Source organism: Acanthopagrus latus, chromosome 6 (genome assembly GCF_904848185.1).
Source record: "Acanthopagrus latus isolate v.2019 chromosome 6, fAcaLat1.1, whole genome shotgun sequence".
NCBI lineage: Eukaryota > Metazoa > Chordata > Actinopteri > Spariformes > Sparidae > Acanthopagrus > Acanthopagrus latus.
The window spans coordinates 33,097,779-33,122,743 of record NC_051044.1 but is presented as its reverse complement, the minus strand read 5'-3'; the positions used below and the strand labels follow the sequence as shown (position 1 = coordinate 33,122,743).

General features: G+C 40.3%; 1 protein-coding gene across 17 annotated transcripts in view; it reads right to left on the bottom strand.

Annotated features, from left to right (window-relative positions):
• Positions 1-24,965, bottom strand: part of nfasca (neurofascin homolog (chicken) a) — a 148,446-nt gene that overhangs the window by 89,249 nt on the left and 34,232 nt on the right. For 2 of the 17 annotated variants that reach the window (XM_037100922.1, XM_037100919.1), the window contains exon 1: positions 7,883-11,224. The exons of 2 other annotated variants lie outside the window; for them this stretch is intronic. The gene's annotated coding sequence lies outside the window, so the exon portion shown is untranslated. Of the gene's footprint in view, positions 1-7,882; positions 12,204-24,965 lie in introns of those variants that run through there. 13 more of the 17 variants (XM_037100920.1, XM_037100925.1, XM_037100927.1 and 10 more) reach the window with 9 other exon arrangements.

Sequence of the window (24,965 nt, the reverse complement as noted above, 5' to 3'; positions counted from 1 at the left end):
GTTGAAGGGTGAAGTGTGAGCATTATTGTTGTTGTTGTAAGGCTGACGTAACAGAGGACTAGATGAGAATGTTGTGCCGGTATGTGCGTCATTGTTTTGGCAACCCCGATAATGGCAAAGAGACACGCTTACGAAGCACAGTTTAAACTGAAAGCTGTCAGTTACACGGTGGAACATGGGAATCGAGCAGCCGCGAGGGAATACAATATCAATGAATCCATGGTTCGCAAGTGGAGGAAGATGGAAAATGAGCTGCGACAGGTCAAGAAGACGCAGCTGAGTTTCCACGGACACAAGGCGAGATGGCCCGAGTTGGAAGACCGACTCGAGCAATGGATTGCCGGTCAAAGGACAGCTGGAAGAAGCGTCTCTACAGTCACCATACGACTAAGGGCAGTAACGCTAGCGGAAGAAATGAAAATGAAAATGAAATTTTCAAGGAGGTCCGTCTTGGTGCTTTCGCTTCATGAAACGGTGCCATCTTTCCATCCGGGCCAGGATTTCAATAAAGCACAACCAAACTCAGTTTTGCTCCCGCTGCCTTTTTAAATACACACACTAGCATGCATGATTTACCGGTGTGTTTTACCATGCCCGCGCCCTATGGTCCAGTGCGTCTTATGTATTTGTTAAATACAGAAAAAGCACCCGTAACTGAAACCGCGCCCTATAACCCGGTGCGCCCTATGGTCGTGAAAATACGGTATATTTCAAAGCCCCAATAGTAGGTTTGAGGTGACAAATGCTACTTTAGTAAGTACCATGCAGTTGGGATGGTGTCTGACCAAGCCTCCAGGAGGAGCACCAAGTTTTGAAGTCAGTTGCCAAACCCTGAAACTGCATCATCATGTTATGCACTGTGGCCAAAAAAAGCAATGCTGGAAGATAACATTTCGATCTTTAACTCTCAATGACAGCAAGCTTATCATACTCATTAATGCTAAATGTTTACAGCGAAATATCGCTAAAGATGACATGCATTGATAATTAAGAAAAGAAATACCATTTGGAGTAAATTTCATTGAAATAAATTAGTAACTGTACTTGTAAATGTAGCTATAGTCACTCATTATTCTTCAGATCAATATTTCATACATACCATATACGATTAGTTAAAATTAACTTAAAACCTAAACCTGACATTGTTGAACAGTCCACACCGAAAAGGTCTATTTTCACTTCAGCTCAAAAATTCATATTTGCCATACCAGGAAATCTGTGGATTGGTCTCAGAAATCATTAATCGGTCAGGCTTTATTGAATACAGCTGCATAAAAGGCCAAAATACACAAATATTTTCACATTTTGCCCATTTAATGGGAAATACCACACACTTCAGGAGCTGCTAGACACACAAGGACATCTCCCTTTCTGACAACTTTATAAGACTATCAAGAAAGATACCAGACTCAACAATGTTGAATGTAGCACTGATAAACACTACAAATCACTTGGTATGGATGTATAAAATAATCATGAAGCATTTACAAGCTGATAAAATTTAAACAAGAGAAGATCAAACAAAGGCTATCCCAGCAGCGTTGGTCACCAATGAAAGAACCATTTCACAAGTGAGTGGAGTAATGGCTAATGGCAAGCTGAGCCCTGAAACCAAACCAATCAAGAGAGTCATTGAGTGGAAAACAAGTCACCCGCAAATTGCATTTTGAGATTGAGGGCAGCCATCTACCCATTTACTAAGACAGATTTATTTTAAAGAGAGCTACATACAAATTGCCTGTAGGACTGATTTACTGTTTCATTATTAACAGGAGTGATCCTCAAGTTCTTGCACTGTGATCTGGTCTCAATCTTTGGTTGGATGCACATGCGCTGTGGTGCATTTTCAACTGCATGTCCCTGGCATCACCTCAGGGGTCTTGTTAGTCATAGTAGCTACCAATGCTCATGCTAACCACCATGTGTCCATTCAGTCAGTATGCCCTAATCCTAATGCATACCTGTCAAATTCTGAGCAGACCAATGGTTGGAATTATCTTCATTGTCCTGCCTTAAACCTGTTCTAAAAGCACTGACCTGAGGAACCACATTCCTCTCTATATATCATAAAAAAAAACATGGACTACAGTGTTGCTGTGAGCATTACATGCGTCCAGATACTCTCAGTAACATGGCGTTTTTTCTAGGTTACCATCTCCTGTTCCACAACATTTGTGTTAATCTATGACTGTGTGCAGTTTCACTGATGGACTTGTCTCCAGGTTTTGTATCACAGACAGATGGACGCCTGTGCCGTAATATAGGTTAAGTACCTTGCTCACGGGCACAACATCTGTATCCCTTGGCTGGAATCAAGCAAGTCCAGCACCTCTCATTCACCTACTTTCCTCCATTTTAACCTGCTTTTTGTGATCACTGACTACATTCCCCTGCATATTTATGTGAGGAAATATATAATTGTTATAATGCCTTTCATAAGACAATTTGTCCAACACAAGTGTAAAAGTGTAATAGTGCTTGAATTACCATTCCAATTATGAAAACACACATATACTGGTTCTCAAATTTCTCATATATTGCCTGTTCTGTATTCTTGGTCAGGCTGCTGACAGCACTGCCGGGTCCACGTTCCACATTAAGTAAATCAGCTTCTGTGTTTAATCCCGTCTTCCAGTGTGTCAGTGGTTTGTTTTTTTAAGAACTTGGATTTCAGCTGTATTTTAATGTTCAATTTTCAGGTACATTTTCAACAAGTTTAACACCACAGTGACTGACCACCTGTAGGTCCCTGGGACTCACTATATCGAAAATCCAACATCACTGATTCAGTATATTATTCCCTGATCCTGACATACAAAGCAATAGAATTATAAGGTGAGACAAAAGTGACCAGTAATTCTGCATACTGATAAAAGTTAGCAGTAGGGTAAAGATGTGTCATCCAATGCATCTTCTATTTTGTTCATGTGAGACGGACCGTTAGCACACAAGATGATCTTCAGCTCTTTGGCTCTGTTAAACACACAGTTTTCAGACAGAATATTTCATGACATGAACTTGGTTTCTGCTGCATGCAATGCTTTTTTAATTTGAAATTTCTGCTGATAAGATGCTATCTAGCTACACACACTTGCATATGTGCAGAAGAAACACACACAAATGTGCACACGCATGTACACTCACTCACACACACACACACACACACACACACACACACACACACACACACACACACACACAAACGTACACTCTTTGAGCCAACAGATTAACTAGACATGGCAGAAGAGGAGTCATCTGCAGCTAAATCCCTACGGTTACGTAAATATAACCATCTAAGCAGCAGCGATGGAAAAGAAATACAGAGTGACAACAGATGAAAAAATATGTTTCTGTAATCCTACTATTGCTTCTATTTTTTAGTAAGAATAGATGATACAATGGTAAGTGGTTCACTTAAATCCAGTACATCAGTACATGCAGACTTCAATAGAAACACTTACCCCTGGCTCACAAACAGCCAATCATATCCATGATCATGGAGTATGCTATGAATGACAGGCAAACAGCCAATCATTTAACAGGTGTGTTATAGGGTTTCACCATCAACACACAAGAACAGAGCATCTAGATGGTGCAGAAGGTGAAGACAATGTTAACAAAAAGGATAGGTTGTGAAAACAAAGTGTGGAGAGGTTAGCAGCTAGCTCAGCTAATTTCAGAATATCAGGGGACTGTTGGTGGTAATATTGCAAGCAGGGGAGATCTGGACCACTGAGAGAATGAGGTTTTATATTCAGGGCACGGGGGGCACACTGAGGAGTGCTGAAAGCAGCAACTGACTGATAGCAACGAAACAAGACTTACATATTGCACCTTTAAACATTATATTTGAATGATGAATAATGACTTTTCATCATCTCTCTATAGAAGCAAAAATAAAAATTAAATAAATAAAAGTCTGTGTGTGTGTGTGTGTGTGTGTGTCAAACATCTCTGCGGATCAGGATCAGACTGACCTGAGATTTTCAACATGGCTGCTGCATCAGATTTGTTTGGACTACAATGCTACTGTTAATAAATTATTTCATAAATGATTTACCAATTCCGCTAGCATTGTCAACCATAGCCACCATAGCCATGTGCACACCAGAGCCAATCACTGCAGAGCCCACACTGTTCTACTCCCTTTCCTATTGGTGGAAAAATGCACCACACCAACCAATCTCAAAATTATAAGGCAAACCACATGATTCGGTTGCTGAGGTACAGTTGTGGAAAGGACAGCGGAGAAAGAGTGAGGGCGACAATGACGGTGATAGAGACAACGATAGTGATAGTGAGTTTTGAGAGTTGAGAGATTTGTGACATTTAGCATGTTTGGAGTGTATAGTTAGTGTGTTATGTAGTGTTTGGTGTAGTGTGTTTGGTGTGTAGTGGAGTCATTTTTTTTGTTTAATGAGTCAAAACAGTGAGGAGACTGCTGAGCGTGGAGCAGGCAGGGAGGAGCTGAGGACGCCCTGAGCCTGAGGCATTGCTTGTATTTAAATGTAAATAGTTACATATAACTTTGTAAATTTCAAACACTTGGGCACAAATTTAGCAAACTATAATTTATATTTGCATTATAAGTAATAAAAATGGTTTGTTAAACGTATTTGTGGTTTTCACAGTAACAAATCAAACTTTTTCCTACTCAGATTTTATGTTTGTTGATGATTTTAGGTCCATTGTGTTAATACAGTATATTAACATGAAAAATAACTGTTCAGTCACACATGTGAGGTTGTGCTGAAAATAATGACATTAAGCAAGGCAAGGTAAATAGTGTTTAAGGTGAAATATAATGACAAAATCAAAAATAATCAAAAATGGCCAAACCTAAATATCCCTGATGTCCCCCCTTCAAACACGGCCTCATTTGGCCATCCATGAAAAAGCTACTTAACCTAACCTTTTCTATAGGAATACATACTTCCTACAGGCAATGCACTAGTAACACAAAAATGTTAAATAAGGTGAAAACATTTTTACATTCAAAATAAGGGAGATGGATTATATTTTCTCTACTGGTCATTACACAAAATTATCAATATTACTTTCTCTTTATACATTTTTACTTTACATATACATTGGTTTCATAGTTAATATACAAGATGTCGAGGAGCTGCTTATAATTTCATTTCAGTTTAAGGGAAAACAGAGGAGCATAACACATTTTCAATATTTATGGAACAAAGAAACTAAATATTAGAAATGTTCATCAAGTTTGTGCTACATATAATAATGTCTCTTACTGAAGTAAAACTGATTCAAGCTCACAATTCAAAAATTCACATCAGTTCCTCTGCTTCCCAACAATAACATGACTGGCATCAGATACATAGCCTTGAGGCTTGTTCTTTCTAGAAACGAAACCTTGTAATGTGGGTAGATCAGAGAGTGACAATTTGTTCTGATCTTTTCCCATTGGCCATGAAGAGAGCGGGAGGAGGGAGAGACAGAGGGAGAGAGAGAAAGAGAGAGAGAGAGAGAAAGGGGGATGGGATGGTTAGTGTTAGACCTCTCAACCAAATATTTGCCGTGAAAGGCCCGTCCTTGTCCATTAAGCTCTCTCTCTCTCTCTCTCTCTCTCTCTCTCTCTCTCTCTCTCTCTCTCTCTCTCCCTCTCTCTGTTTTCTGGGTGCATTAACCTCCTCTTCACTATGCTCCTGAACAAAGAAGGACTCTGTTTGTGTGTGTGTGTGTGTGTGTATTTGATGTTCTGGCACTCCCACTGCTGTCCACCCCCCTGCATCCCTCAACAAACACTCATCCACAGCACAATGCAGTCACACACCTGCACATGCACTTGTGAAACACTTGTATTCATGCAATAATCCTCCCACTTGCATATGCAACATACACGCACACACACACAAAATAAACATCTGTGCGCTGTGAGAGACCTGTCTCTGAATGTGCGTAATGTGTTCAATGTTAAAATCCTCCTACGCCTAAAACAAACAACATATTCAGGCAGCTCTGTGTCACTCAGAGGAGGTCAAAGATCAATATAATGCACTCATGGTGCTGCTACTGCTGCAGAAGAGAAAGGCAAATGTCTCATTCTACTACAGCCATCCAATGATACACACACCATAAATAAATTAATTGTATGTGACTTTTTAATGCCCTTTTCTAAATATAGGCACAGACTTGACACTAAATTGTACTGAAGGACAAATTCCAAGAGATTCCTTGCTGATATATACATAGACTAAACAAATATTCACAACCTTAATCAATTAACCTGTCCACATGAACATGAGTGTGAATAGTTGGATGAGACACTGACTGTAGTGTGCTTTGTCTGTTAAGGTAAACAAAAAAGTGGGATGTACATTAAGTGCAGCCCTTTAACCATTTTACCATCACTGAAATGTCTCACCAATCCTCATAACTTCTGAACCTTATGATAAATAAAGCTACAATGAGCTGTTCAGACAACCAAACAAACATGAAACGACAACTGTAAGGCCAGTTTCAAAACTTGAGAGGACCATTTCATGAGAACAGAACATGTTGTTGCCCCAGTTCAAAATGTGGCGCCACAAAAGTGCTTGTTCAGTTGTTATTCATCGATATTACCCAAGACTAGAGGTGGTATCACTCCCAAACAAATGAGTTAATGTCTATTGAGCCATGTCAGACCACACTAAGTCATAATAGCAACTGGTGAGAGACTGTAGTCACTCAGTAATGGTATAGTAAATCAAACATGAATGGCCTGATACATGGCATACATAGTGTGATATCAGATTGTAATTATATATGATGTAGGTGTTAGCTATTTGAAAAGCAGCATCAATGAAAGAAGTAGACACACAGACACACACACAAACTAACAGGCCGACAGGCTCTGTGAAGACACTTGATCAGCACAGTAGCAAATATTATCCCCAGTAGTAAAGCAGGAACTGAAGTTAATTCTGCAGTTGATCTCACCGTAGGTGTCTCAAAATGACACTGAACTCTGAATACATGCCATTTTCAAATGTAGAAGAGCCAATACCGCAGACAGGCAGGCAGCTTTTAGAGTGATTGTGGCCAATGAGGTAACATGCACACAGACATAATCGATATTTTTCCAATCAACTGTGGCAGACAGACTAATCACAATGTGTTTGTGTGTGTGTATGTGTGTGTGAGAGAGAGAGAGACAGACAGAGACAGAGAGAGAGAGACAGACAGACAGACAGACAGACAGACAGAGACAGAGAGAGAGCACCTAGCGGTGATGACAGCTGAAACCACATTACATTTCTCTTCATTTCCAGAACTGAATAATCACTGAAACAGCCAAAATAAAGACATTTAAAAACAAAAGCTGAACAGAATATGAAATACCTAACATAGATTACTGATCAAACATCTTAAATGATCAATGTGTGAAATAATTAAGCGCAACAGCTCACATGCTCCAATATAATAACAGTGAATTTGGTAAAGCACATGATGAATGAGTGAAAGTTTAACAACTGAGAGCACCACCAGCCTGATGATGCTCTGAACATATTTTGCAGTGGTTTCTATTTTGAGGGTGACTGGTTGTGACCCACAACCAAGTACTGTAAACTGCACTCTGTTTAATCCACATGGACAGTACACTGCTGTCCATAAAATTCAATTAGAGTTCTCAACAGAGAAGTGTCTTTGTGAGGCTTTAAACGATTCTAGTTGTATATCATCAAATTATATCGCACATGCAGTTAATAACTGCAAGTGTCTCTCAAAAAAATATGATTACATTCTAATTTTTGCTGTAAGTGCTGCTAAACTCTACTTCTGCTGAGAAAATTAAAATAGAAAACTGAAAGGTTCATTCCCCCCTCCACAATCACACAGACACACACACAGCAGGTATGCAGACGTGCATCAGTACCTCTGTCAGTGCAGCTCTTGCGTCCAGGTGAACAGTAGTGCCGGGTGACTGTGTTGTATGTCCATCCCCATCAATCCCTCAGCATCCAGGAAACCAGACAGAAAACAGCAAACACAAAGCCTGAGTGTCTGGTCAGTCTTAACCAGCACAGACAGCAATAACGGAAACGCTACAAAAACACTACAATTAATCCCTCTCTTTCATTCACCATTTTCGACTTCTTCACTCTCTCTGTCCCTTTCTCTTCCTCTTTGCTCTCGCCGTTTCTCTGTCCATACACTCTCTCCCTCTCTCACGCACACTGATTCTCCATCTGTCACCGCCCCCTCTTCTTCACCCCTCCCACCTCATACATTATTAATGAGCCTCAGGCACACATGCTCCACTGCTGTCAAACACACACACAATACAATTTATGCACAAATGTTCCACACACACGCAAGACAGTTACTGCAAACATCCACTGCCATGACAGACACCACAGAGGCATTTTTGTTTGACTTAAGAAAAAATACAGTTATTTGCAGACTTCACCAGGATGTTTTTATGGCAAATTAAACAAAACCATGACTAATATTGCCAGCAGCAATCTTGAAAAAAACATACAACCACAAGAATGATTCATTCCATATTTTCCTTTTTTTGTGAATCAATCAACCAATCAGAGCACTGTGAAGGCAGGATTGATGACATTAGTTTCCTACATACCTATCTCTCTGCTGTAACCACACAAAAACATGCAGGAAATGCTGACAGTGTAGATATGACTGAAAAACTGTGCATGCTACTTGAATAAAAAAATAATACATTTAATTAGAAAGTAGGGTGCATACTTCTGCCAAGGACCAAGAGTCCCATTTCATTTCATCAAGTGTAATCCAGTATCAAATTAAACATATTTAAATCTGCTTGAACTGGATTTATTTTTATTTTTTTTACTCTTTGAATTTTTTTCATTAAGATCCATACGCTACTCACTGAAAAATATACCAATATGTCAAAAAATGTCAATGTCAGTGTCAATGCCAAAATTTCATGGGGACTATTCTGAGCTGAGACTCATCCTCCACCCAAGTTCCATGGAAATCAGTTCAGTAGTTTTTGTGTAATCCTGCTAACAGACCAACCAACCACTTAACAAACATACTGACACAAGCTACAACACAACCTTCTTAGCATACTGTCATCTTTACATCTGCTGGCCGGGCTCTACTCGGTTAGACCTAGCAAGGCAGCAGAGTAGCACGTCATCCCAGGGTTTTGCTCTTCCACCACAACTAGGCTATCTGCTTGAAGGTGTGTCTTGTAACAGGTGGCTCGATTTGACTCGGTGCAGCCAAAACTGCTAGTGGAAAAACAGCATAAGAAGCTACATCCCAATTTATGGCATTCCATCGAACATTTGATTAGACAATTCACTTTAGACTAAAGTGGTGAACCAACCAACTAATCATCAAACTCAGTGCGGACCTGTACCGGCCTGTGGGTAGCTTGATACCGGGCCTCAGAGAAATAATAAATAAGTCATTTTATTTCCATTGTATTGACGATCACGCTCTGAATGTTGTCCGTCTGTTCCTATTGGCGTGCTTGCTACATTCCTGTTTCAGTCATGTTATACCCAAAAAAAAGGTCTTCAGAGAGCTACTTTGTAAAGGAAAAAGGAGAAGTCCCAATGTTGAGACAGAAGAAGAGCTTACGATTGCTGAGAAAAAGGAAGCTACATGTGGGGAGACTGACCAATGTCTTCAAGTTGGCTGAAACAATGGCTGAACTGGAGCTATGGGGACGGCGAGTGGACAACTGCTGGAGACAGCAAATGATGGTGGCCTTAAAGTATGTTACCTTAGTAAGTTACGGGGTAGTCTGGACATAAGGAAGATACTTTGGGTGGCAATAATTCGTTGTATGATCGTATTTTACTTTTACTTTTACGTTAAATAATGTCTTACATGAAACTGGTCTGTGGTGCAGGAAAGGTTGTGGACAGCTGATCTAACTGACTGGCATTAGCTTCCTCAGAGCCCAGCTACAGGTGTATTGACTTACTCTTTACAGCAGCATTACCTTACACCAATAAATGAATATATGAGAAAGAAAAAACTTTGGATGGGCAGGGGTTGATAAACTATTCCTTACCAATTTAAACAAGACATCATTCATCATCTCTGATAAACTAATGTCATGCCACAAATTCAAAAGCAAACTTATTTAAAGTGATGATGATTAAGTATTTGAAATCAAAGCCCAATCACAACACACCCCTTGTCCCTACAACTTAGTTCACTTCTAGTGTTCTGATTCTTGTCGTGATAGAGGGGTAGGGTGAAGTGTGAGGGTGACATGACCCTCCAGATATACATTTGTCAGGGAAGCACTTGAATTATTTATAACACATTAAAACACTTGATTATGAGACCTCAATGTCTTTTTCTTTACAATAAGCATAATACAACTGCTACATGTTTGCAGATGTCTCAGTTGCTAACTAGCTACCTAGCTAACCTTGCATTGTTCATGCATATTGGAAATGTCTAGCTGTGGCTGAGGAGGTAGAGCGGGACGTTCCTGATCAGGTCAGTACCTGACTTACTTATTATAGATTGTGTGCTAAACAATTGAAAAATAATTGTTCACAATACTGTTCACAATACTGTTCACAAAGGTAAGTTATTTGAAGACATAATTTGAATTCTGCAGATTTTAAGTCCTTCACTGGTCCTAAAAACAGACTGGTATGATCTGATGACACACAGCACATAAGTACATGCATCCCATAAAAGTTCAAACACACACATCAGTCATGCATGAACTCATTCATATGCAAAACATCGCAGGTCACAGAGAAGACATAACCAATCATGCATGAACACAGCACACACATGCACACACCAAAATCTCTCATACACAAACACAGCGCTGTCATACATGCAGAGCAGGCGAGGAAGCCCCCCTCAGCTGGAGGCTATCAGAGTTTTCTCGTGGACGAGACATGGCAAGGTCAGTCAGAAAAAGGGTATGTGTCAGTGCGTATGTGTCAGTGTGTGTGTGTGTGTGTGTGTGTGTGTGTGTGTGTGTGTGTGTGTGTGTGTGTGTGTGTGTGTGTGTATCTAACCCAACTATGAGGACAGAATCTTTAAGATGCTGCATGCATTCACTGCATCCAGCTGTGGATTACAGTTTTCACGTTGGCCAGAAGAGAGATCGAGAGATAGAGATAGATACTTTATTTATGCTGAGGGAAATTCAAGTGTCCAGTAGCATACAAAACACAAAACATTTAAAAAAAAACATACATTAAAAAAAAACCTAGAATAATAGAATAACAGATAAAATAAAGTATCATATGTGTGTGTGTGTGTGTGTGTGTGTGTGTGTGTGTGTGTATATATATATATATATATATATATATTTTATGTATAAAATGAACAGTAGCTACAGTAGACAGTAGACAGTGCAAATGAAAGTGAAACAGTGCAAATGGATATGCAAATAGAGGTAGAAATTGTCCATTATCTATTATTATCTATTGTCCTCCCTGCCTTTATTGAGAGCTGTTGCACAGTCTGATGGCCAGGGGGACGAAAGAGTTTTTGAGTCTGTGGGTGGAGCTGGACTGGGACAGCAGCCTGCCACTGAACACACTCCTCTGCCTGGTGAAGGTGTTGTCCAGTATGGACAGCAGTTTGTCTAGGGTCGTTCTTTCTGCCACTGTCACCAGAGAGTCCAGCTCTGTGCCCACAACTGAGCCAGCTCTCCTCACCAGTCTGTCCAGTCAACCAGCATCTCTCTTCCTGCTGTTTCCTCCCCAGCAAACCACAGCATAAAAGAGGACACTGGCCACCACGGACTGGTAAAACATCTGCAGCAGTTTTTTGCAGATGTTGAAGGACCCCAGCCTTCTCAGGAAGTACAGACGGCTCTGCCCTTTCCTGTGTAAAGTGTTCACATTTGCTGTCCAGTCCAGCTTGACATCCAGCTGCAGCCCCAGAAATCTGTAGGTCCTGACCACCTCAACATCAACCCCCTCGATGGACACAGGTTGGAGATGTGGTTTCTTCATTCTGAAGTCCACTACCATCTCCTTGATCAGCTCCAGATGGTTGGACCTGCACCACCTCGCGAAGTCCTCGACCAGGCACAAGACTCATTTGTGAGGGTTAGGGTTAAGTTGTTCTGTATGTCACAGACATATTTAGGGCCGGAGCAGGTCTTGACCTGCGAGGTCCCGATTGTTTTTCAAATAATTATTTTATTTTTTTCCCCTGCAAATGATCGCATTTTTCACTGCCTGAACATATCCCAAAAGTCACCAAACTTGGAATATAAGTCACACCTGGCAAAAAATGTTATAATCTATTGTCGTCCTGAATTTCCACCACTAGGTGGCGCTATAATCAAGGAAAGCATGTTTTGGCTTATAACTCCCATTTAGTTTGTGGCACATTCAAAAACCTTATATCCACGAATTGTGCTGATGGATGAATTGTGGTATAGGCCACTCCCATTTCTGCCTACCGCATTTTTCACAAATTTGCAAAATGTCGCAAACCTACCTTTTCGAACTCTTCGATTTGCATCAAACTTTGCACACAGCATTTTTGGACCCTCCTGACAAAAAGTTATTAAAAGAATTTCGATAGTCGAAACAATACTCAAGTTATTAAATAACAACTTCCTGCAGATTTGGGTCAAAACAGGAAGTGCTGCATATCTCCACATTGGTGTAGTCGAATGAAACTCAGGTTTCTACTTCCCCATGAGCCCCTGAGGCGTTATGCAATATTTTGGCTGATGACCATGAGGTAGCGCTCTTTAAATTGAACTTTAAATCTTTAAAGTATTTTATATCTCAACATCGGTTGTGCAAAACCTGGTGAAAATATTGTCAATGCTGTCCTGAGGATATTTGACTAAGGACTCACCGAACTGCTACTAGGTGGCGCTCTGGTAGCGCTCTGGTAGCCATCTAATTTAATATTTGGCACTGTGCCCACACCATAACACTTCTGGAAATAAAACTGATAGGGGTGCTATAGACTGGCCCCTGTAACTCACACACCAAAAATTACCAGCCAGTGGCCCTATTTTCAACACAAAAGTGTTTTTGGCAAATAACTCACATAATATGTCACACATTGCAAAACCTAATATCTACGTGTTCTCTGAATTGAGCTTAAATATATGGTGTATATGGTTTGCAGTAACTTTCCATTCGCAAAATCATGACAAATGAAAAATGTACTTTTTCGAACTCCTCCTAGGCAATTTGAACAATTTGCACCAAACTTTGCATGAAGCATCTGTGGACCCTCCTGACAAAAAGTTATCCAAAGAATTTTGATAGACCAAAAGACTCCCAAAATATAAAACCAAAACAAATTACTGCACATTGCACCAAATACATTCTGATTACCACAATACTTTTGCTGATTGTGTTGCATGGCCTGATGAGGGTTTGTGCAAAATTTGGTGCAAATTGGCCCATAGGTGGCGCTCTGGTGGCAGTCTAATTAGTGTCAATGGAATTAAATTGGGAAATCTTCAAATCCTCTTCAAAACTCATTAACCTCTCCTTGTCCCTCATACTTTGAGCTAGAGACACCATACTATTAAAGACAACTATTAAAGAGTCAGAAGACTTTGAACTATTGGGCAAGTATTCAATTTTTAAAAATCTTTTTCGGTTTTCAAATCATCAGTTTTAGTTTTAAGGATTTTTAGGCCTTCTTCTGATTTTACAATGGGTGTGTATTGTGTGAGCTAGAGGGAGTGACATCATCTCTAGAGTTGAGAGCAGCTGGAAGACCTGTACAAAAAATTATCTTCAGCTTGATTTGGATCCCACATCTTTTACTTCACATAGACAATATATACATAGAAATGTAGGACATTGTGTTGGCTTTCAGCTGATGGTCTTATTTCAGGTGTAGAACTTACACTTTTGACTGTAGAAGTCCCAGAGCGACAAGCACTCCAGCAACTCCCCCATAAGCCAAAATGTTAATTTGGAGCTTAAATTTCTGGAGGAGAGAAGACAGTACCTGTTTTGTCTCTCGCTCTGGTGCCCTCATTTTTCACCCTTCTGAATATAAAAGATCATATGTGCAGCCAGAGAAACTTTTTCAGCTCTTTCAGCCCTCTTACTTTTCAGCTTTTCTGCCTTTTCAGCTTTTTCAGGGCCTGGGTCTCTTTGCTCTGCATGTCACTCCCCCTCTCTCTCATCCTGTTTCCTGTTAAAGTGTTCACCTGTTCTATCAATAAAAAAAGGCCAAAAATATGTATGTAAAAAACATGTACTAAAGTGAACTAACACTATGGAGCTATTTCTCAGGCATTATATTGATATTAATCTTGTTATCTAACTCTGGGTAGGACACCAAGTCACATGTACTAATGAGTGTTCCTTTGAGATGACAGATATTTCAGATATTATTTTAAGTCTAATTGGTGAGTCTCTTATCGCTTTGGACAGTAGCCAAGCTGCTCGAGGTAGCCATGTTGCTAACATTGGCTTTGCAACAGGGGTCCAAACAGTTGAAAGTTGTTTGTCTCCACAAAATAAATTGTAGCGTCTTAAAGGTCATGAGATTGAAAAAATCATGTTACAAAACAGATGCAGAGGCACAGAGATACTAACAATAACTGCAGAGGCAGAGATGTTTCAGATATTTCTGCATTATGTCACATTAACATGTGTCACACTGTATGACAGCTGCTGTATTTACCACTTATAAATATTATTTAAGTCATCATCCAAGTTGTGGAACTCTTGATATATGTGGCTTGGAGCAAATGAAGTGGGTCCTGACCACCTCAAAACCAAACAAATTTCAATTAATCATTCAAGGTAATAAAACCCAAATTTAGAAGTTATAGTGCTTTCCTTTCAATGAAAATTATTTAAAGCCTCACACAACCAACAGAAATCACACAACAAAATTGAGTTGATGTTAAATGGCAAAGATTCCTTTTTCTGCCTTCCTTGACACATGACATGATCTAAAAAAATGGGTGAGGCAATAGTGGAAAACTACTATAACACAGTTAATAAAGTCCCGCACAAATATGGGCAACAAAACAAACAGGTGAATAGGGGAAATGTGAATCAGGCATATGCCAACATTTGTTTTATTGTAATTGTTGGAAGAAAAAGATGGAGAGGAGAAAAAGGAGAGAGAGCTAGAAATCGAGAGAGAGAGAGAGAGAGAGAGAGAGAGAGAGAGAGAGAGAGAGAGAGAGAGAGAGAGAGAGGAGGACAGTGAATGGGGGTCGGGTGGAAGATTAGGACGTTAAAGACAACCCCCTCCTGCTGACAGTAAGCCAACCTAAGGCCTGCTGAGACACAGAGACAGTTTCGGTTTTATGTATCTTGGTGTTTTGCACTGGTGAGGTTTTGTGTGTGTGTGTGTGTGTGTGTGTGTGTGTGTGTGTGTGTGTGTGTGTGTGTGTGTGTGTGTGTGTGTGTGTGTGTGTGTGTAGGCTTGACCTCCTGACGTCGGCCAGCATTTTCTTCTCCCTTCTGTCTCCAGCCACACCCCCAGACAATCAATAACCCCCACACCCGCTGCCGCTAGCTGTGAATTGCAAATGACCTGTGCATATTATTAAAACAAATGCCCTGACAACAATAGGATAAACTCAAGCCCCCCTCTGCTTTTTCTTAAGACATGCACCAAGACGTTCAAACACACACACACACACACACACACACACAGTGCACAAACAAAAGCAAAGACAATCAACTCGTGCCCAGATGGACTCGAGTCAGTTGACCTGTGCTCAGATTTGTAGCAGACGAGCAAACAGACAAAGAGACATTGAGATAAGTGCACTTGAGCTGCCCTCATATTTCAACGAACACACACACCTCATCAGTCATCCTGGTAATACCTCAAAACTGAAGCTTGCAGCTTGGACTTATGCTAGCATCCAATAACTCCCACTTATTTACTGTAACATACTAACAATTTATATGATATATACTGAGGTCACATACAAAAAAAGTCCATGAAATATGTGTTTAATGTCTTATATTATAAAAAGGTATGTAACATGTTGACGTAGGTGATTATGATTGACATCAATCAAATATTGACACCAGAGCTTTGGTCTTATATACCCACATTTTCAACATATGTAGCTTACACCTGTTATCATGTGAAAGAAGCTCCAAACACCTGAGATGTATTGGATGAACTGCACCATGTCCATGACAACTGAGAAGATTCTAACTATTCCTGATGAAGACTAAGATGTGCAGTTAAAAACTCAGAGATACTGCAAAGTGGAACTAGAAGTCAAAACCAGGACATCAGTCCTATAAGACAAATCTGTATGAGGAGGACAGAGGCAGAGGTGGAGCTGGAGCTTCTATGGAGGAATAAACACCAGAATCACATCAGACTCTGCTCAGATCCCATATTATTTACATGTTTATAATATTCACTTTTGTGATTCATAAATTGCTGAACACATCATTTGTTTGTCTGGACTGTTCCTCTGTTCCATTGCTGGTCTCTTTGTGTTGCTGAGTAAGCTCACTGAACAAGTCTGTTGCTGAGAAGAGGCTCTCCCTCAAAATTTTGGAGGCAGGCCATTGAATTATGAAACTAAAACGACAGTAAAAACTCAAATAAATCGCTAACGAGGCTATGTTGAACTTTAACTTTTTTTTATTATAGTGCTTGTTATGTTCACAAGGCATAATGACCAAAGAGATTTCTTATGTAAAATTCAACAGAATTTCCAGTTAAAAAATAATACACTGGTAAATGTGTAGACAATAGAGGTAAGAACTTTAGCCCGAGCCCGAGCCCGAGCCCGACCCGGCCCGAAATTCGGGTCGGGTCGGGCCTAAAATGTCAATCATTACGTTCGGGTCGGGTCGGGCTCGGGCTTCTCTCTCGCTGACTTTTTAAAAAAATAAATATATGTTTATAAAAATGTATACTAAAACGATGTGTGGACACTAAACTAAGGAATACTTATTGGAAATAAATAATTTGGATAAAACAGAGAAGGCGGCGCTGTAAGGTAATTGCTATATAACTACTACTAAACAGGAGGCGCAGAGCAAGAGCACGCTTTGCGCACGGCTTTGCGGACATTTCGTGAACGTAATCTTGAAATTTCGGGTTTGCTTCGGGCTCGGGCCTGCAAATCAAGTTAATTGGTCGGGCTCGGGCTGGGTCGGGCTTTAATGCCTGCGGGCCTGGGTCGGGTTGGGCTGGATTTTTTAGGCCCGATCTTACCTCTAGTAGACAAGACCTTAGTGAAAAATACTAATAGAGCCTGACGATATACAGGTTGGCTCATCCTAAGGCTATGATTGGCCTATCACAGACATACTGATATTGATGTATATGTTGCCTTATATGTGCCAATATGAAAATGCTTTTTTTAAAAGATTATTATAAAAAAAAACAGTCTTGTGTGTTTGATAACAAAATATTAGGGATCTTTGCAGAAAATTCTGTTTATTGGCCAATATACTGATGTTGGAATTTTCCACTTCCAAATATCAAATCAGCCACAAAGATCAAGTATTGGTCAAGCTCTAAATATGACTAGCCAAAGCTAAGCTTTGGAAGGAAAACATTCAAACTGCTATCACAGTCAGCATTCAAAGACTTAGAGGACTATAAGAAGGTTACACCCAGTAGAGTAAAGTATCACTTTGGCTTCACTCTGAAACAGTGATGAGTAAATAATAAAGGGAAATTAAAACAGAGAACATAGAATAGAATAAATGAGGACACTGTCATAGCTAGACAATAACTGGACTTACACTTATGTGGGGGGATGTTAATTAATTCTGCAGATGACCCTGATGCACCCCCACACCCAGATGCACAGTACATCCATGTCCTGTGATTATTGAACCTGGTATGGGGGCAATTTTCACCCTGGGTACTGGGAGAGTTTGGTTTTCCAATTGAATAACAACAAAACACACACACACACATACACATTATAGAACACATGTATGACTTGGGAGAAAAGTGGTTTGAAGGTCACACAAGTCACAGAAATGGGGGAACACGCATTAGTCACTAGACTTTGTAAAGTGACGGGGGGAATTCATGGTTGTATGAGTGTGTTGTGTGTCCGCTACCTGCATACATCAGACTGAGATCCACATCATTACTAACAAATGTCATTCATCTACACACAGACAGTCACATTCTGTTAGCTGTGTATGGGTGTGGGAATGTCAACTTTTTTTCTTCATTTTCCTTCACATTCTGATGTCAGAATTTCTGTGTGTGTGTGTGTGTGTGTGTGTGTGTGTGTGTGTGTGTGTGTGTGTGTGTGTGTGTGTGTGTGTGTGTGTGTGTGTGTGTGTGCGTGTGTGTGTAGTTTAGAGCTGGTGGGCCATGGTAAGTAGATACAGTATGGGGGCTAGTATCAATGAGGCTTTGTTTGGTGGATGGAGGACTGTGGATTGAGCCAAATAACATGAAGGACAAACAGACTGGAGATATTGTACAAACAGTGCTCCTTTCCCCTCTAAATTACCCAAAGAATCACACTGTAGTACAAAGGAACAGACCGAAACAAGACTTTTCTACGCATCATGTAAAGGTGTTTTAACATAAAGGCATTTTACAATGGTCACAGAAACAATTTCAGAGAGAGTAAATGTGGTTTCAGCAGACTGTAATGAGCAAGGGAAAATACTTATTATCAATTTTTTAACCCTATTATGTGGAAACACATTCAACAATAGGTGACTTGAATAAAAAATAAAAAAAAGGTGGCCAGCTAAGGAGACCATTTAAAAACTCCATGTCTCTGCGTAGAACAACTTCTGTCCTCACACCACAATTTAAACACGAAACCCTCAGCTGTGTTTACTCAGTTTTAACCTCCTTTTTTCATGGCTTGCAGTAGTCGTCATATGTGCTGGTTAGGCATGTCAGATATTGTAATTGTCAGAATAAGTTTGGCTACTCATAAATACCATCAGTTGGCATAATTATTGATTAACTATAATCAATTTAATGGGGGGTATCCCAGTTTCCTCACCGTCACCAATTGGGTGACATTTGGTTCAGCCATAACTTGGATTCTGCAATACCGTCATTACCGTCACAAATGTGATAACAACAGTTAAATGGCTAAACATGATCATAGAACTAAAGTTACATCTAGCAACTTCTGGTTTCTTTGCTAATATTATTTTGCAGGTTAGCTTGTTGAACTAAGAGTTAGCATGTCCCATGGCAAATGTAGATATTGTCTATTCCAGCAAGCTGCAGCAATGTTTGAGCATTTAATAGTACGGGACACTGTGTTAAGCCTTGTTTAAAGCTGATTACATAACCACACCAATAGGTTCGATGTGAAAAACTGAATAAAAACAAAAACTCTGTAGCTCTTATCCCAACACTCTGTTTTGTTTTTTTGGCTTTTGTTGATGAAACGTAATGCCTATGACAGAAATAAATTCATCAGCATTGAAGAAGAAAGCACAGACGAGCAGTGGCCCTTGAGATGACCACTGCCCATGACATCTTTCAAGAGTTGGGATAAGAGTCACGCTAATCCATCTTGGGTTTAAGGCTGTTCCTGGCTCCTGTCAGGTCACAGGATGTGTGGACACAGGTTGGCCAAACAATGGGAAACAATGCCCACATCTTTACAGGGACCTGTCTCCACCAAAACACATAAAGTTGTTGCACTTGATGGGCAGAAGAATTAATTCCTGGGTGTACAGGCCTACGCATTAATGTAGGATATACTGGTTTATAGCCTAAATAACTGTACTGGCAAACTTTAATTCCTTGCACAATACTGATCCTGATCCTCACCTTGCATGGCAGCCTCTGCCATCAGTGAACGCCCTGCCATGAGCTGGCGACTTGTCCAGGGTGTACCCTGCCCTCACCCAGAGACAGCTGGGATTGATTCCAGCAAAAACCTGCGACGCCATAAAAAGGGATAAAGTGGTTACAAACAATGGATGGATGGAGAGAAACTGTTTTGCTTTTGACACTCCTTTTCACTTAATAACAAGATCCAGATAGCAAAATTGTGGCACACATACAGCGTAGAATGGTAGCACTTGGCAAGTGTGTTTTCCCCATTGATAAATCTTTCACAAGTCAATCGGGAAAACTTTCTTTTCATTCACCTCTCTCCCTGCTTCCTCCACTCAGCTGACATGGGCGTTTCTTCATGTACTCTCTCTCCATTTAACCAATCAGATTCTTCCACGAACACCATCAACTGATCGTGTCTCTGCTGTTAAACTAAAAACCACTCTCCTCTCTGCTGTCAGCTGTCTTTTTCAGGCATTTGTGTCACCCTCCTCCACCCCATCCTCCTCCAGCTCTTCATCCAGTGGCTCACTTCTACTCACCAGAATCAACTCCCCCCATCGTCAGATCACCAGGATTCTTTTTCCTTCACCACCACCACCAGTGTCTGATTCCATCTGGGGGTTTCCTATTTTAGGCACAGGTTCATCATCTCCCGAAATATGACTTCATATAGGGCAGGTCTTGCCAGATGATCCATAATAACACATCAAGATCTGCTGTTGTTTTACTTATGTTGTGATGTGGTGACTTTGGCATTCATGCTTTGACTTTTTATGTCTTATGTGTAATATGAAATGTTGGGATAAAAAATAATATTAAGTTATGAAAAGAATGGGTTGAATGTGTCATGGATGAAACAGGATTTGTTGTGTAAAAAAAGGCTCTCCTAACATTAACAACTTTCAGTGAGAGGCAACAAAATATTTTTTTTTTGTTATCATGGCACCAAGGCATTTTTAAATTGAATATGGAGAAGCTACTTATTTTTTAAATTGACATTTTCTGTTTGTATGGTCATATCTGTAATGATCCTCTCAACATTAGCATTTTTTCAAGTCCTGTAAAACAATCTGACGCCGCATCATCTGGCATAACAATGCCAACATATACAGCACAGACATTCCCAACACATGTGTGGTCACACATGAACAGCCCCTTCATCAGGATCAGGTAGCTCACTAATTGAGCTGTTCAAATATTTACAGTGACAGACAAATAAAGGGAGATGGTGGGAGAAGGTAAGGCATAGGAGCATACGATTAAAACTGCTTGTTCAGGAGGTCACTGTAATATTTACACACACAAATACACACACACACATACACGTTGACTATAATGATAAACTGAAAGTTTATTTCACTCTGATCACGCGGCCAGTGAGCTGCTTCATTAGAGCACACAAGTTTAGGATGAGAGCCAAAATGTGTTATGATGTCAATGGGTTTGTGTGTGTGTGTGTGTGTGTGTGTGTGTGTGTGTGTGTGTGTGTGTGTGTGTGTGTTAGTTAAGGAATAACGGGGGCCGGTGTGCTGGATGCGGCCCGGGGGCCACCTATTGAGGACCGCTGCTCTAGAGACTTGAATGGTTAAATACTTATAAATATGTTTGGGGGGAAAATCATAACAAATTTATGAAAATGACCTCTTTCCAGGAGGATTTGCATCTGCCATGTCTTCAGCCAGAAGGAGCAGGAAGCAGATGATGTTATGTGATAGGAAGCTCTTGGAAACTATGTTCTATAAATCAAAACCCCTGTCTAAGTTGTCTACTAGCATATAAGTGGAAAAAGTTGCATTAGTATCTTTGAGATTTTTTATTGTGAGTAGAAAATGACAGTGATACACTTCGGCAACAATTGTTGCCAGTGGGGTAAAACGGGTTAGTATTATTCAGTTGTTAGGCCTTGTACCATCTAACCCTGACCCGGGGAATGTGTGATTCCTTACAAATTGTAGCATCAAAATTGTGTTTGATGTTGTATAGTCATAATCATGGCTATATATCATATGCTGTATCTGTAAATCAAACAAATAAGAAGCAGATGAAATCCCAATTCTGAAAACAAAACACTGGCACATCTGCACCTGTCCAGTGAAAGTTGATGAGACAGTCAGTCAGTGTACATTACAAAGATAGGATAAAACATAAACGCATACAAAAATGAACCATACATATATTTTTATGTTAGCTGACACATTAGTTAAAAAAATCCAATTGACACCATATGATGGCAGTTAAGAGATTAGAGAAGACGTAATTTAGGGCACCGAATCCGAATCTTACTTCCACAAAAGTTACACATAACATCACTGACTAATAGACCTGTACTACATGACCATAACAAGAGTGACTGTAGGTGGCAAACTAGATGCCAATGCCAGTTGGATGAATTACCTCACGCTGCTCTTCCTTGGGTGATGTACTGTAAATAAGGTACAAGACTTACAGTGAGCAACATGAAAGATGAGGAGCTTATGGCAAAAAAAAAAAAGCTCCATCAGGTTTCTCATCTGTAGAGAAGAATTTTGGTTATTCAGTGGAAGCAATACTGACAGTCTGGTCTTTCCTCACATTGAAATACATATTTTTGCACAAGTTGATTTTTTCACATGAATCTGTATCTGTTCATTTACAAATGTTGACCTACAGACTGATAAAAGCTTTACTCTGTTTTGTCATGTGTAAAATACAAAATGAGGGCCAGAAAAAAGTTATTCAGAGAGAGAGATAAATATAGTGAGAGAGGCAGTGAAAGGGGGGGTGAGAGATGGGAAGTAGAGAGGTAGCAGCTGTTCCAGGAAGAGACAGAGGCTCGCTGTCTGGAGGTAAACAAGATACACACCGGTAATTAAGCAACTGTTGCCATGGCTACATTGATGCTGAATATCCAACCATACACACACAATAACAACAATCAGGTTTAATCCAGTGCTTTGACAGAAGCTCGAAACAAAGTCAAAACAACTGAGAGGCTGGGAATTTTTAACACTGAAAACAGCCATCAAATGAGCGTTTCCTTATTAAATAGTACATAACAGGACAGAACAACCAGCATCATACAGTACAGAGACAAATATGAAGCAAACTATGAGCCAGTATTTACAGGACTGGCATTGTTAAAGGTTTTATGTTGTATATAAAAGTGTCATGTTATCGTGCACATAAAAGTTGTATTGAAGCTTTAGCTCATTAATCCTCAAAGATCACTTAAATATTCTGCGCTAGCTGAGCAACACACTCTAACATCACTAAAAATGGAATGGGGCAGCTTTAACGTCATACCTGGTGAGGCTATTTATCTGGAGTCATGCATTGCATTGAATGCATTTATTATGTAAATGGTTTGCATTTGGCTGTTGTCAAGACTGCATTTTGATTTTCTAAGGTAATTGTATATATGTGTATATATGTTGTTTGTATGAGTGAGAAATGTGAGCAGACCTGAAATATCTCTAATATTCCCTTATTACGCAAGAAAAGAAGTTGGTCGGTGTATTGTGATGGACAGTTGACCTCTTCTGTCTCTACCCTGCCAGCCCTTGTTGTAAAGGTGCTGCTGCATATCCAGATTCCAGGTATAAAGCCTACGGCATTAAAAAAAACAAAACAATACAGACATAATTGATATATATATCCAATCCCTTCAGTGATAAAAACTAGTTTTGAACTGTTCTTTTCTACATATCCTTCAGGCTGCAGGGTGTATACAATTGAAACAAGTAAATGTTGCCACTGGAATCCAGACAATATAAAAAGTCATGAAAAGGTTGACCAAAACAATGAGGGGGCAGGGGTCCACAGAGCCCACAGCAGACACAGTGACTGCAGGGTATGGCAGCAGTGTGTGTGTGTGTGTGTGTGTGTGTGTGTGTGTGTGTGTGTGTGTGTGTGTGTGTGTGTGTGTGTGTGTGTGTGTGTGTGTGTGTGTGTGTGTGTGTGTGTGTATGCAGAAGGCATTAAACACATCTTCCCTGATTGTCAAGTCAAACAAAGGTTGTCGCGCGCCAAGCCTAATGTCCATAAATGACCCCCAACGCTAAAAAAACCTGCCACACCACCATGCCTCACGCCCCAAAAAACACAAAGACTTTAAACCCCCATGTCTTCAGAAACAGGAGCTGTGGTCGTTTTTACATAGTTAATGAGTTGGTGGGGCCATGAGGGCCAAGCAAAGGCACGGGTCACTCATTCATTTAGCCTTTAAAGCCGCCTTTGCTCCCCACCCCCCCGCCACACACACACACACACACACACACACACACACACACACACACACACACACACACACACACACACACAGCTAACACAACTGTATACATTATAGCAGAGAAAACACACACACTTTTTTTCCAAACGTCTACAAACACACACACACACACACACACACACACACACACACACACACACACACACACACACACACACACAGCCTACACACAGCAATATAGTTCTGGCGTCTGGTGACACAATAGCTTCTGGTAGCAGGTGGCCAGCAGTAGCCAAAGGAGTCACACACACACGCAGGCAAACATGCAACATGTACAAGCCCCTGCATGTCTAATGATGTGCCAAGACAACATAAGAACAAGAGAAGACAACTTGACTGGCCATCTGTGGCATGGCGGCCATGTGGAACATCTGCACCAATCAATAACACACACACACACTCACACACACTTGCCTTGATGAACGCATGCATGAGAAAACATTTTAACCCATTCAGGCATGTTTGACAAAGGCACATAAAGATACAGTACTGTATTTGCATATCTTTAAAGGGAAGACTATCTTTGCAGGATTATGTGTCACTGTATTCACAACTTAATTTAACCTTGTGTACAAGGTTGAATAAAAAATAAATAATAATTTTGACATCCTCCATGTGTTGCTGTTACTAATGTCATATGCACACCATCAGCATGTTGACAGTGTGCATAGTTACAGTTGCTAACATATAATTGGACAGTCAGTGTTCGTGGATGTATTTTCACCAAGTCATCTGTGCTTGATGAAAAGAACCTAACCAAATTGCCACTAATGCACTCGGTGGGCCAGGAACTCAAGAGGGCACTCGATACTCAATAGGCACTTCCACCTCACCAGAATGACATACTAGCACACTAGCCAGCCAGCAAAGTCTGTGTTGAAAACAAATGTACACACTCACTTTTTTCAATACTGTTCTGTTGACTTTCTTCATCAGCAATAATTTTTTATGTGAATCTGATAAACAAATAGAAAACAACAGTAAGACT